At 45.6% G+C, this 14,901-nt stretch overlaps 1 protein-coding gene across 2 annotated transcripts in view; it reads right to left on the bottom strand.

The window, feature by feature from the left end:
* ZHX2 (zinc fingers and homeoboxes 2) overlaps positions 1-14,901 on the bottom strand; it is a 180,417-nt gene that overhangs the window by 37,761 nt on the left and 127,755 nt on the right. The window contains exon 3 of one of the 2 annotated variants that reach the window (XM_018058532.1): positions 6,563-6,718. The exons of the other annotated variant lie outside the window; for it this stretch is intronic. The gene's annotated coding sequence lies outside the window, so the exon portion shown is untranslated. The remainder of the gene's footprint in view (positions 1-6,562; positions 6,719-14,901) is intronic. 2 annotated transcript variants of the gene reach the window in all.

The raw sequence follows: 14,901 nt of genomic DNA, 5'->3' as shown, positions 1-14,901 counted from the left end.
TGGTGGGCTACAGTCCATGAGGTCACAAAGAGTCCAACACAACTGAGTGACTAAGCCCAAGTACTCTGCAAAAAGCTCTTAGAAATGATGTGATAGTGATTTAAGACCTACTTTCATTCTTTTCTTTTTTTTTCTTTTTTTGGCTGTTTGATCTATGCAGTTTGTGGGATTTTAGTTCCCTGATCAGGGACTGAACCCTGGCCTTTGGCAGAGAGGGTGTGGAGTCCTAAGCCTGCACCACCAGGGAATTCCTAAGACCTACTTTCAATGAAGATATTCAGGGAAAGCCTCTTTGAGGAGAGGCCATGTAAGCTGAGATCTTCATATCAAGCAAGAATAACCTCAACACAATAACAAATATCAGTGAAACAGAGGCAGAGGCTCACCAACTAACCACAGCATTTGATGTTCACTGCAAAGTAATTTTCAAACTATTCTAATTTAAAAATCATATTCTGCCTCAAAATACTTCTTTTGGAAAGAACTTTAAAAGTTTTATTGAAAAGTCCAACTTTTCACTTGCCAACATGAAAACTCTTCGATGGTTTTGTAAATGGAAAAATGCTTTACTTTTCCCTACCTGGGACCACTCAGGGGTAGATGAATGTGAGACGAGAGCTCCAAACGTCTCCAAGTAGGGGGGAAGAAAAAGTCATCTGTGAGTCTAGATCAAATATTAAGAGACACTTTAATCCTAAGGAGTACCTTTTATAGATTGGATTAAAAAACAAAACTACAGCATTACAGCTTTTTGAAGTTAAAATGAAGCACTGTCTTGATGGTTCATAAATAGTTTGCACCCAAATGCCATTCTTTGCTTCTAGCAAGAGAAGCTAAAGGAGAAAAACCAGAATCAAGAAGTGTCACATGGCACTGGAGTTGAGAGGCACTGGAGTCTTAGAGGTAACCTGAGCCTGCCCACAAGGCAAGGCTAACCACAAGCTTTGGGAAAGGACAGGATGTGAGTTTGGCCAGAGGACCCTGAATCTTATAGCCTTTCTGACTGGGCAGGCTGGTGAAGTTTCTCCCAGAGGTGGTTGTGTTGGGGTGATGGGTTCTGCTGGGTGGCTATCTGTCCTCAAGGCCATGATAGGATCAAGGTGTTTTGAGCTGAGCTGGTCCTAAAGACACCAGTTAAGCAGAGTGGGTAAGTCCACTAGCTTTGGAATTAGACCAGACTTGGGTGGGAAATGAGGTTCCATACAACACTTAGGACTGTAATGAATTATAAAGCAGACATTAGTGTTAAAGAAAGCATATGACAAAGCAAGTTTAATTTGATCCCATGGAGGGGCTTGAAGTAGCTTATGACTGTAGATCCAAGCCAGGACAACTGGGAAATAGTCTCTGTGTCTGCCTGGGTTTCACGTGTCAAATCTCTCACATTGTACCATCTTTAATCCCTCTTTCTTGGAGCAATAATCTTGTTAAAAACAAAACAAAACAAAGAAGGCAAGGGGATTAAGACATATTTTGAAACAAAGTGGCTTCATTAGTTTCGCAATTAATTCCTGGTGCTATCATCATCTTCAAGACCTTTTCTGGATAGAAAGAATCCTAACAGCCACCTCCACATATAGGCACACACACCCACGAACACAGAAAACCAGGGCTAGGGGAAGAGGGATGCATTTCTGAAAGAAGGAAAAAAACATCCCTGAGACAGAAAGAAAAAGGAGTTAATTCTGCTTTTACGTGTCACATACATACATAAATAAGGCGGTATCAGGTGTTTAAGATGGGCCTACTCTGATTCATAATCCATCACATTCTGCTATCAAAATGTTTAGAGAGGCTGTGAGACCACAGGGATTTATCTTATCGACAATTCCTGGTGTAACCTTTTCATTTCGCTCCTGTGGGTGATTTGAGCACACTTCATCTTCTCGAAGCTGGGAGAGAAGTGAGATTTTTCTGTTCCCCAGACACGGATCAGGGCGAGACAAGGCTTTTCAGCAGACGCTTAGATTCTGTCTGTCAGATCCCTTTCTCCATTCTGTCCCCGACCCCCTCCCTCCAGCCCATCCTTTGCATCCCCAAACCCAGAGCTTTCTCTTGAACCTCTTTCATCTCTACCTCTAAGAGACTTCCCTTCATCTCAAAGCCTGGAATAAAGGTTGAAGGTTTACTCATATTCTCTGATAGAATGTCCTTCACAAAGCCATTCATCCAAGCCAGTTAGATCCCAGACAAAATCACACAGATTAAAGCCACATCCAGGGGCTGTATTTTTGCATCTCTTTGCCTAGAAGCCAGGGTATCACAGGCTGAATATGGTGGTCCTCAAAGACATCCAGGTCCTAAGCCCTAGAACCTGGGAATGTGACCTTCCATGACAAAAGGGACTTTGATGAAGTGATTAAGGACAGTGGGAGAGATTATCCTGGATCATCCAAGTGGACCCTAAGTAAAATCACAAGTGTTCTTACAGAGGGAGGCAGAGGGAGATCTGACTACAGATGAGGAGAGGACGATGTAGGGATGGAAGCAGAGACTGGAGTGATACACTTTGAAGATGGAAGAAGGCACCACAAGCCAAGGAATGCAGGCAGCTACTAGACGCTGCAAAAGGCAAGGAGCCTGCAGAAGCAGAGATGGATACGACTTAGCAAAAGCATTAGTTGCTCAGTTGTATCTGACGCTTTGTGACCCCATGGACTGTAGTCCACCAGACTCCTCTGTCCATCAGATTCTCCAGGCAAGAATGCTGGACTGAGTTGCCATTCCCTTATCCAGGGGATCTTCCCTACCCAGGGATTGACTCCGAGGCTCTTGCACTGCAGGCAGATTCTTTACCACTGAGCCACCAGGGAGAATTAGCAAAAGATTTACCAAAGAGTCAGACACAACTTAGCGGCTGAACAAGAACAACTGTAGAAGAAATCAGCCCTGCCAGCACCTTGACTTTAGCCCTGTGGATCTGATTGCCAGCTTCTGACCTCTAGTGCTGTTTTGTGGTCATTGGTTACAGCATCCATGGGACACCGCTGCAGTGGGCCAGCTGAGCTAGGTTTGCAGCCTGTGACTTTCCTGTCACTCCTGACCTCCCCTTTGGTGAGCTGCTCCCTGTTTCCAGGCAGACGCTAGAGGCCCCCGTTCCAGTGGGGGGCCTTGGGAATGAGAAGCTGGTTGCTGCCTTGGGAATGAGTAATGAGCTGGAGACCACAGCCTGTGGGGCTCTGATCCACAAGGCCAGGATCTGCTGCCTTCAGTTTCCATAAAATTGTCCCAGTTAGGATGATGCTCTCTGCTTCAGCCTTTAGAAACACACATGTGAGCATGCACAGATTCACACCAGCATGGCCTGTTTGCTCTCCCTCTGTATCAGGTTCCTGATCCCCCTTCCTCCGTTGTCTTCCACGGCCACCACTGACCCCAGTCACCATCACCTCTTGTCTGGGCCCCTGTGATCACCTCCTCCCTGGTCGTCTAGCCAGTCCCATTCATGCCCTACCCTCCTCAACTCATCCTCTAGAAAGATCTGCAAACCTGAATCCGAGCTTGTCCAGCCCCACTCATTCTACAAATGGGGAAACTGAGGCTTAGAGAGCTACCCATGCTCCTGGGAGGGTACATGGACTGGGGAGGCTTTGGACAAGTGGCCTCTGGCAGCCATGGGTGAGGGCTGCCCCACCTGGACCTGGGCCACCTCTCAGGTGAGGGGAGGATCAGCTTTGGGTTGAAAGGGTGAGGATTCTGGTTGACTTTGCTGATGTGATGTCTTGGCTGAACAGGCCAAGGACTGGGCAGGGGTGGGGGTAGGGGATGAGCAGCAGGGCCGCCTGCCAGCTCCCTCTCCTTCTCCCAGAACACAAGGCTGGCCGTGTCTGGAGTTTCCCCACCCTCGACACGTCTGGGATGCAGAGGGAAAGTTGGAAGGCAGAGTCCCTTTTGGGATCACTACCACGGGCTTCTCTGGTAGCTCAACTGGTAAAGAATCTGCCTGCAATGCAAGAGATTCCAGTTCGATTCCTGGAGAAGGGAACAGCTACCCACTCCAGTATTCTGGCCTGGAGAATTCCATGGACTGTATAGTCCATGGGGTCACAAAGAGTCAGACACGACTGAGCGACTTTCACTTTCATCATGGAGGCAGAATTCTTACCAAGTCAGTCCTGGGTGGAAGGGCTCTAGAAAAGTATGGTTTTTCTAAACAATTTAAGCTTGAGAAAGAAGCTATAGGGTTCCCTACTCTTCCAGAATTCCCCTTTTACATTTTCTGAGCAATTTTGCAAGCTGCTACTCTTTGGTAGAAAATTACCAATCTGTGTGTGTCCCCTTTTGCCAACAGCCCAGTCCCTTCTCTCCGCATCAATGAAAATAACAGTAACAACGGTGCTGGGAATCAACATCCTTTAGATCCGGAACACTTTTACCTGTGTTGTTGCTCAGGAGCTGTTAATCCTGAGGAGGTGGAGCTGGAAATACTATAGCCTCTATTTCCTCACAAGGCCCCTAAGGCTGAGATTTCCTTCCATGATTGTCTCAGAACCTTCCTTACACCAGCTCTCTGCTGTTCCCTTCCTGTTGTGCCAACAGGTGGTACAGCGCTGAGCCAGTCTCCCGAACTGAAGTTTGAACCCAAGCCCGATCTTTCTCTTGCCCTTTTTTTTTTTTGGTGGGATACAACATTAATTAATTATAACCAACTATGTGGCATCCATAGCTTCCTATGTAGTTAGATCTTTATGGCAACTGCTGTACGCTATAAATCTGTGTGAGAAAGTGTGTGTTATGGGTATAAAGGATAAGAAACAATATACTTAGTGGATTTCTTTTTTTCACATATGATGGGCCTGTTTCTGAGATTTCTTTTTGTCCTTTTCCAGAGGAGTTTCCAGCTGACAGTCATGAGGCTCCAACATGCTATGACTCTGGGTGTGGGAGCTTGGTCAAAATATTAAAAATATGCTGATGAATATCAAGAAGCAAAACCCTATATACAAATGAGAAATGGGGTTATTTTTCAGCTGATTGAATGGGTCAGAATGGTCACTGAGCATTGGTTGATGAAATATCAGCACGCTCACAGGAGAAGAAATTTAAAAAAATTGAAGGCTCAGTGTCATGAGTGGTATTAAAATGAAAATTGTTAAAATAACATCTTGTTCGAGGGACAGAGCATTTCAGAGAGAAAAGGATATCTCAGTTTTCTCATTTGTATCACGGGGATAATAACTGAAATTATCCCCCAGACAGTTGTTGTGAGAATCAAATTATAAGATCAATCAAAGAAAAGCATAATACAGCTTGGTGTATAGAAAGTATTCAGTGTATTCTATCTAGTTAATTAGAGAATAAAAACAGAAATAGCAGAAACAGTAACAATAATAATAGGGTGTCTTGTTGCTTCCCAGGTGGCGCTAGTGGTAAGGAACCCGCCTGCCAAGCAGGATATGTAAGAGATGAGGTCGGGAAACTCCCCTGGAGAAGGGCATGGCAACCCACTCCAGTATTCTTGCCTGGAGAATCCCATGGACAGAGAAGCCTGGTGGGCTACAGTCCTTGGGGTTGCACAGAGTCGGACACGACTAAAGCAATGTAGCACACATCTAGTTTGCAAACCCAACTTGTCGCAAGCCAAGATGATCATGTGGCTTCCTCATTTTCCTCCCGTGCCACAGGGCCACCAGACTCTTTGTCACTCATGCTGGTGACACAAAATCATTTTGGCTACTACCTCCGGTGTCATTTGTCCTGTGTGTGCCCAAGGCATGTTACCCTAGTTCATGAGTCTGTCTCTCTTTCAATTTGAATCCAAGCTCTATCATTTGTTTGTAACACCACAGATATTTACACACTGGCCCAAGCCATCATCACACCTCATCTAGATTGCTGAAATGGAATGACGGTCTTTCCTTCCGTGGTCTTCCTTATTCCAATCTGCCTGTGCCTTCTGCCAGGCAAAGCTCCCCCAGTCTCTGATTTTACTCTCTCTCTTATGTTAGTAACAACCAGTCTGGGTTCCCATGCTCATGAGTCCCATTCCAACTTGTCTGATGAGCGTTCAGGGTCCTCAAGGCTCTAACCAAAACTCGCACACTCTTCTCCCTGAAACCTCTGCCCTCAGCAGGCTCTTTACATCCCTCCCACCTCCCAGGTGGTTCAGCAGTAAAGGAAGAATCCACTTGTAATGCAGGAGACGCGGCAGGAACCGTGGGTTTGATCCCTGGGTTGGGAAGATCCTCTGGAGGAGGGCATGGCCACCCACTTCAGTATTCTTGCCTGGAGAATCCCACGGACAAAGGAGCCTGGTGGGCTACAGTCCATAGGATCACAAAGATCTGGAATGACTGAAGCAACTCAGCACGCACACACACACCAGAAGCTAGGAGATAGGTCTGGAACAGATCCTTCCCTAGTGCCTTCAGGGGAAGCATGACTTCAGTTTTCTAGAACCGGGAGACAGAAAGTTTCTACTGTTTTCAGCCACCGCATTGGTGGTACTTTGGTGAAGGCAGTCCTAGGAAACTAGTACCCTACCCAAAGCAGGAACAATCTCACATAACCCTCCAAGCAGCCAGCTACCCTGAAAGGCGCCCTCTCTGAGCTCCAACTTCACCTGTGACCAGGATGTGGGTCCTGCCTTCTGGTTCCGCTCTCAGGTGCCACCACCAGCTTCTGAGACTCTCCTTCGAGGGCAGGCAGGCAGTGCTTTTGTGGTAGGCACTGTGGCAGGTCACGGCTTCCCAGGTGGTGCTAGTGGTAAAGAATCCGCCTGCCCATGCAGGAGACATAAGAGACGCAGGTTCAGTCTCTGGGTCGGGAAGATCCCCTGGAAGCCCACTCGAGTATTCCTGCCCGGAGAATCCCACGGACAGAGGAGCTTGGCGAGCTACAGTCCCTGGGGTCGCAAAGCGTCAGCAACGACTAAAGCGACAGCATGCCTGCCTGCACTGTGGCAGATTAAAGACAGCCACGCGCTCATCGACACGGAGAGGTGGGGTTCGCGTCCCGCTCCTGTTCCCTTGAACTGGGGCTGCTCTGTGACCGCTCTGCCCAGTAAAATGCGACACTATGACAGCTCTGGGCCGGGACCTTTAAGAGGACATGCGGTTTCTGCTTCCTCCCCCCGGGAGCTCTGGGCCACCACGTGAGAAGTCTGACTGCCCTGAGGCCCCCATGCTGGGAGGAAACTCAAGCTACCCGAGGAGAGAGACACTCTGTCACCCCCCACTGTTCTAGCCCCATCATTTCAAGTCCTCTGAACCAAAGCCCCAGATAGCATGGAGCAGAGATGAGCCGTAATTGCTACACTCTGAACTTCTCACTCAGAATTGTGAGAGACAATAGATTTCTGATTGAAACTGTTAAGTTTTGGTGCATTTTAAGGTTTCCCTGGTGGCTAAGATGGTAAAGAATCCGCCTGCAATGCAGGAGACCTGGGTTCAATCCCGGGGTTGGGAAGATCCCCTGAAGAAGGGAAGGCCCACCCACTCCAGTATTCTGGCCTGGAGAATCCCATGGGCAGAAGAGCACTGTGGGTTACCGTCTATGGGGTCGCAAAGAGTAGGACACGACCGATCGATTAACACTTTCACTTTTAAGGCAGCAAGAGTTAACCAGAACAGAGGCAGGCCCAAGATATCAACCAAGAGTGTGAGAAGGTGCTCTGCATCGGGACCTTGAGGCCAGGAAATAATTTTAAGAATGACCACAAGACACCAAGGAAGGCTTGAGGTTGAGCGGGGGGTCCGCACCTCCTGGACCACCCGGCTGGCTCCATCAGCAGGATGAGAGACACTAGTTCATCTGCCCCCTCTGCAGCCCCCAACAGTCCCCGAGGCAGATAGACAATGTGACTAGAAGGCAGGAAAATCTCTTTTGATTAAACACCGCGGGTAACAGCTCTGTGCGGGCCACCGTGCTAGGAGCTTCACATATGATTGTTAAACTTCAAAACATTTTGAAAGTAGGTGTTTTACCAACATGGGAACTGCAGCTCAGATGCTCATGACAAACTCAGAAAAACATGCCCTAGGACCAGAGCTAGCCCAAGGCAGGGCTGGGGTTCAAGACTTGGAAAGAACCCAAGGGGGTCCAACCTTGGGCAACCTGACACAGGAAATGGCAGCGGGTAAGAGGAACTGGAGGAAGGTCTTTATAACAAATAAAACAGAGTCCAGTTTTTTGAGAGGCACCCCTGGAAATGCCTGCCACATCCTCCATTTGGCCAACACAGAAGATTCCAGCCACCAACCTAGAAATCTCGAGCAGCCTCCCAGCCTCTGCGGGAGCCACGGCCATGAAGATGCTCTGCCAGGAGTCTTCTGGGGGACTGAGAGTCTGACACTGTATAAACCCTAACATCTGCTGATTTGGTAAGTGGATATATTTAGTGGTGGAACAGTTTTTCTCCCAGTTTTGTAACACTTAAAAAAAAAAAATCCTGCTTGTCCTATTTTTTTTTCTTTTTTTCCTTTTCGTTCTTTCTTTTTTTCTTCATAAACTCACAAGGGATGTTGCCATTCTTTCCATAGCAACACTCTAGGATACTGACTTTGCTTTGCTGGGAGAAGTCTAAGTTGTCCCCCAGGAGGAGGGAGAAGAAAATGCCAGGCTGGGGTGGGGAATAAATGGCTGGAACTCCAACACCCCAAATGAAGACAGAAAAGGCCTTGAGCCATTTTAGTCCTAAGAGCTACAGTGTCATCCCAGCTCCTGCCCCATCCTGCACTGAGGGGTGCCTCCTGCGCGTTCAGGGCCGGTTCTGAAGTCCCCTGTGTATCTCTTAAAGGAAAATGATTCTGACAGTTATACCATTCTTTCCAAAGTGCTTGCTGTTGTTCAGTTACCAAGTCGTGCCCAACTCTTCGTGACCCTGTGGACTGCCACATGCCAGGCCTCCTGTCCCTCACCATCTCCTGGAGCTTGCCCAAGTTCACGTTCATCACATCAGTGATGCCATTCAACCATCTCATCCTCTATCGTCCCCTTCTCCTCCTGCCCTCAATCTTTCCCAGCCTCAGGGTCTTTTCCAATGAGTTGGTTCTTTTCATCAGGTGGCCAAAGTATTGGAACTTTAGCTTTAGCATCAGTCCTTCCAATGAATATTCAGGGTTGATTTCCTTTCAATGTGTTTTTTATCCTTCTGATGATGGGAGGGAGGTAGCTTCAACTAGGTAACAACCTGTCATCATAACATCCACTCGTCTCTCCATTAAAAAAAAAAATAATTTCACTTTTTATTTTTGACTGTGCTGGGCCTTTTTTGCTGTGCAGGCTTTTCTCTACTTGTGGAGCGTGGAGGCTACTCTCCAGCTGCGTGCGTGGGCATCTCATTGTGGTGGCTTCTCTTGCTGCAGAGCACCTGCTCTAGGTGTGTGGGCTTCAGTAGTTCCGACTCCCAGGTTCTAGGGCACAGGCTCAATAGCTGTGGCGCACGGGATCAGTTGCTCCGCGGCACGTGGAATCTTCCCAGATCAGGGATCCAACCTGTGTCTCCAGCATTGGCAGGCAGATTCTTTACCACTGAGCCACCAGGGAAGCCCTCAGCTCTCCTTTTTAAAGGAAGGTGGATCCAGACATTTGGGGAAGGAAGGGGAAAACCAGTCCATGCTCAAGGGCACTGTGGTCCCCACTTTAACGCACACCACGTCCTTTCATCCTCACAATGGACCAGTGGGGGGAACACTCTTATCTCCATTTCCTTGAGGAAACTCTGGATCTGAAGCCAAGAATCGGAAGCTGCCACGACTAGGGAAGGCTCAAAAGGCCCAGAGCCGGATACACATTACTATCCTGTATCATGGATGTGGTACTGTTTGGTGTGTCTGCATGGAGGTGCGCCTTGGCCTGAAGGCAGAAAAGCTGGCACCTCCTATCAAGGATGACAGGGCTTAAGCAGGTCCATTCTGCCCTTGTTCTTTCCAACATGACCTTCTACCTCTCATTTCTATTCTCCAAGGGGCTGCAGTACTGAGTGGAAGAGCACGTAGGCGGGTGAGTGCCTGGGAGTCATTACAAAAATAATACTTTCAGCAAATATATAATGATGTGGGAACATACTCATAAAATGTTAAGGAAAAAATGAAGCTGCAATGTATTGTATGATGCCATTTAAGTGACCTCTGGAAAAGGCAAAATTAGAGAAAAACTAGTGGTTTTCAGGATATAGGGTAGGGGGTGGACTAAAAGGGGCACAAAGGAATTTTGGGGGTGATAGGATTGTTCTATATCTTGAATTTATCAAAGTGGGTTTATCAAAACTCACAGAACTGTTCATCAAAAAGTGTGAGTATCACTGTACGCAAATTGTACCTTAATTTTAAGAAATGGCCCCCCAAATTGCAGCTACATATCAGTATATGGGGCTTCCCAGGTGGTGCAGTGGTAAAGAATCTGCCTGGCAATGCAGGAGATGTAAGAGATGTGGGTTCGATTCCTGGGTTGAGAGGCTCCCTGGAGAAGGAACTGGCAACTTGCTGCAGTATTCTGGACTGGGAAATCCCATGGACACAAGAGCCTGGGGGGCTACAGCCCAGGGGGTCATGAAGATTAGGACACGACTGAGCACATCAGTATATACAAAAGAATTCCAATTTTGTGTTAACACACACAAACACATAAAAACATGCAGATGATATTATCATGGGTTGTCTATGAGCTGAGGGCATATTCATGACTTTTTATTTTTTGTTTTATATTTTTTCAACAATTTCTATGACAACCTAGATTGTGATCTTTAGAATCAGAGGAGTGGTTTTATTTTGTTTTAGGAGAGAAAACATGGCTGAAACAGTTTTGGAGTCAAGCTCCATTTCTTAGAAGCTGTGTGACTTCAAACAAGTGGGGCGATAAACCTCTGAGCCCATCCTTCTCATCTGTAAAATGGGATAACACCATTCTCCTCAGAGGGTTGTCGCTATGATCAAATGAGAAAATGGCTGCAGACGTACTTTATAAATTGAAAGATGCAGCTCGACTAGTAATCACTGCCATCCTCTCATCTTTGAGAATGTCTTTGATTTCTTAATCTGGTGGTTTTCAAAACATGATGTCATTACATATTCATGCTAGTAAGAGCCTGAAGTTAGCACATGACTTATTTAAAAAAAAAAAAAGGAGTACTTCATATGTAGTGAGTACTTAATAAATACATGTGGAATGAATAAATGGCATGCTGCCCTCCACGTGCTGTACCAGAAAAAAACAGCAAACCACGCCCTTGCTCACCCACTGCAACTGAGAAAATCTCCTAAATGGTAGATCGATACTCTGTACTGATTATGAATTCAGCACACTGCTATACCTAATGGCACCTATAGGATGTTGAAGATGTACACCCCAAGCAGCTAACCATCTAAGTAGAGTGAGGTAACACTTGCAAGGGTGTAGCAGATGGTAAGGAAAAGGACTTGGTGAAGGGAGATTAGTATATAGGGCAGTGGTGGTGGGAAGGGGTTTTCTCCTGGCTAGGTAGGACTACAGCTGAACCTTGAAAAACAGGAATGAATGGGGGTTACGAAACGAGGCTGAAGGATGTTCCAGACATTTGGAGAAATTTGGTCGAGCTTTAACTATGCTTATCTCTTGCTTTTATAAATAAAACTTTATTGGGACACAGACAGCTAGGCCCACGTTTGCTTTTACCCTTCCAAGGAGGATTTGAGTGGCTGCAACAGAAACCCTCTGATCCGCACAGTCTAAAATATTATCTGTCCCTTGCCAGAAAAGGTGGGTTGAGCTCTGGCCTGGGCCGAGACGTAGAGGACTGAACAAATGGTGGTATCTGCTGAGGACCAGGTGGCAAGGGATCTGGGTGTAACAGGGGAAATTGAGATGGCAGGCAAGTAAAAGATGGGACAGGGAAGGTGCTGAGGGAGTCAGATGCCAGGACTGAAGTTCTTGTTTCTAAGGAAGAAAAACAGCTTCGCTGAATTTGGTGGGGAAGGAGAGGTTTGGGGGATCTGGACCAGCCGACAGCCAGTCCTGGAGGGGCCTGGTGGTGATGGCCCCCCAGCCAAGAGTACAAGAGAGAGAGGCCTACAGTGGCTCTGTCATCCTGCACAGGGCAGAAGAGGCACCCCAAGAGTGAGGCTGAGGGGGTGTGGAGGCGGGCCCTCCCCATCAGCACCCACCCACGCCCCAGGTGGCTACAGCTCTTTCACGAATTCCAATGCCGTCCTCTGAGCTTGGGGGTGTTGGAGAGGGAAAAACCTGCTTCTACAAGAACAGGGAGGGCTCTCAGGGGATAAAAGACATTAGTCAGACTCCAGCTTTGTTCTTTCCTCTCTGGTTCATTCATTTTAAATGCCTTGAATGAACTTACTCCTTCACTCTTCAATTCTACTCCCCTTGAATTTAGCTCCCATCCTCCTATCTCCATGAAAATTGTGCTCAAAGTAAATGATTTCTTAAAGGGTACACCCAAGCATCACACAAGATCCTAATTTTGTTCTCAAGGTCTGTTGCAGGGCCTGGTATGCATGGGTGCCTAATAAAAATGTTGGCTGAACCCCTGAAGTGACAAGGGTGGGTAGGATACAGTTCCTGTCTTGGGGACCGTGTCCTTCCCAGGTCTGTTACCTCATCTGTAAAATGGGGATGATAGTGGCTCCTTGCTCCCTGGAAGAAAAGCTATGACAAACCTGGACAGCATATTAAAAAGCAGAGACATTACTTTGCAGACAAAGGTCCATCTAGTCAAAGCTATGGTTTTCCCAGTAGTCATGTATGGATGTGAGAGCTGGACCATAAAGAAGGCTGAGTGCTGAAGAATCGATGCTTTTGAACTGTGGTGTTGGAGAAGACTCTTAAGAGACCCTTGGACTTCAAGGAGATCAAACCAGTTAATCCTAAAGGAAATCAATCCTGAATATTCATTGGAAGGACTGATGCTGAAGTTCCAATACTTTGGCCACCTGATGTGAACAGCTGACTCATTAGAAAAGACCCTGATGTTGGGAAAGTTTGAAGGCAAGAGGAGAAGGGGACAACAGAGGATGAGATGGTTGGATGGCATCACTGACTCAATGGAGATGAGTTTGAACAAGCTCTGGGAGATGGTGAAGGACAGGGAAGCCTGGTGTGCTGCAGTCCAGGGGGTCACAAAGAGTCGGACACAACTGAGCGACTGAACAACAACAACAATAGCATTTACTTTATATGATTGTGAGGATTAAATGAGTTTAACAAGAGTCACTTAGAACAGAGCCTGACTCAAGGCAAGAGCTCAAAAGAATACTACAAAGCTACAAGAATCAAAGCAGTATAATATCAGCACAAAAACAGAAACATAGATCAATGGAACAGAACAGACAGTCCACAAATAAACCCTGGCACTCATGGTCAATTAATCTGTAACAAAAGAGGAAAGAATATACAGTGGAGAAAAGACAATCTCTCCAATAAGTGATGCTGGGAAAATTGGACGGCTGCATGTAAAAGAATGAGATTAAAATATTTCTTAATGCCACATACAAAAATAAACCCAAAATAGATGCAAGGCTTAAATGTAAAATTGATAAGCATAACTCCTAGAAGAAAATACAGTGGAACACTCTTTGACATAAATCATAGCAATTTTTTTTTTGGATGTCTCCTAAAACAAAAGAAATAAAAGCAAAAATAAACAAATGGGACCTAATTAAACTTAAAAGCTATTGCACAGCAAAGGAAATCATCAATAAAAAGAAAAGACAGCCTACTTAATAGGAGAGAAAACTGGCAAATGACATGGCAATAAGGGGTTAAAATTCAAAATATATAAACAGCTCATGCAACTCAACACCTAAAAAGCAAACAACCCGAGTGAAAAAGGGTCAGACAGCCTGAATAGACATTTTTTCCAAAGAAGACACACAGATGGCCAACAGGCACACATAAAAAGATGCTCAACATCGTTAATCACCAGAGAAATGCAAATTAAAACCACAATGAGATACCACTCACACCTATCAGAGTAGCTATCATCAAAAAGAACAGCAAATAACAGATGTTGGTGAGGATGTGGATAAAAGGGAATTCTAGCACAGTGTTGATAAGAATGTAAATTGGTGTAGCCACCATGGAAAATGGTATGGAGGCATCTCAAAAAATTAAAAATCGGCCAGGGATTAAGAGGTATTACAAATAAGCTACAATGACATTTTGTACAACATGGGGAACATAGCCAATATTTTATAATAACTGTAAATGGAGTATAACCTTTAAAATTGTGAATCATTATACTGTACACCTGTAACTTACATAATATTGTACAGCAACTACACTTCAATCTTAAAAAAACACAGAACTATTATATGACCTAGCAATTCTACTCCTGGGTATATAAAAAACCCCAAAACACTAATTCGAAGAGATACATGCTCCCCAATGTTCATAGCAGCACTATTTACAATAGCTAAGGTATGGAAGCAACTTAAGTGTCCATCAACAAATGAGGGTTAAAGATGTGAGATACATGTATTAAAAAAGAATGGAATTTTGTCATTTGCAATGACATGGATAGACGTGGAAGGTATTATACTTAGTTAAAGAAATCAGACAAATATCCTTTATATATGGAATCTAAAAAATACATCAAACTAGTGAATATAACAAAAAGAAAGCAGACTCACAGATACAGAGAACACAGTGTGTGTGTGTGTGTGTGTGTGTGTGTGTGTGTGTGTGTGTGTGTGTGTGTGTGTGTGTGTGTGTGTGTGGCGGGGGGTGGGGAGCAAGGCGATTAAGAGGTGCAAACAACTATGTATAAAATATACAAGCTACAAGGATGTACTGCACAAACAAGGAATACAGCCCAGTGTTTAAAAATCATGAATCACTGTGTTGTACTCCTGAAACTTATATAATATTGTATATCAACTATACCTCAATTTTTAAAAAAAGAGTTAGTGGATGTTAGTCATTAGTTTTATTAGTATAACCTGGATGGGCCCAGATATGAGCAGTGAAATC

This window comes from Capra hircus, chromosome 14 (genome assembly GCF_001704415.2).
Source record: "Capra hircus breed San Clemente chromosome 14, ASM170441v1, whole genome shotgun sequence".
In the NCBI taxonomy this organism is placed as follows: Eukaryota; Metazoa; Chordata; class Mammalia; order Artiodactyla; family Bovidae; genus Capra; species Capra hircus.
Note: the sequence above shows the minus strand (reverse complement) of the source record. Positions and strands in the feature narration are given on the sequence as shown.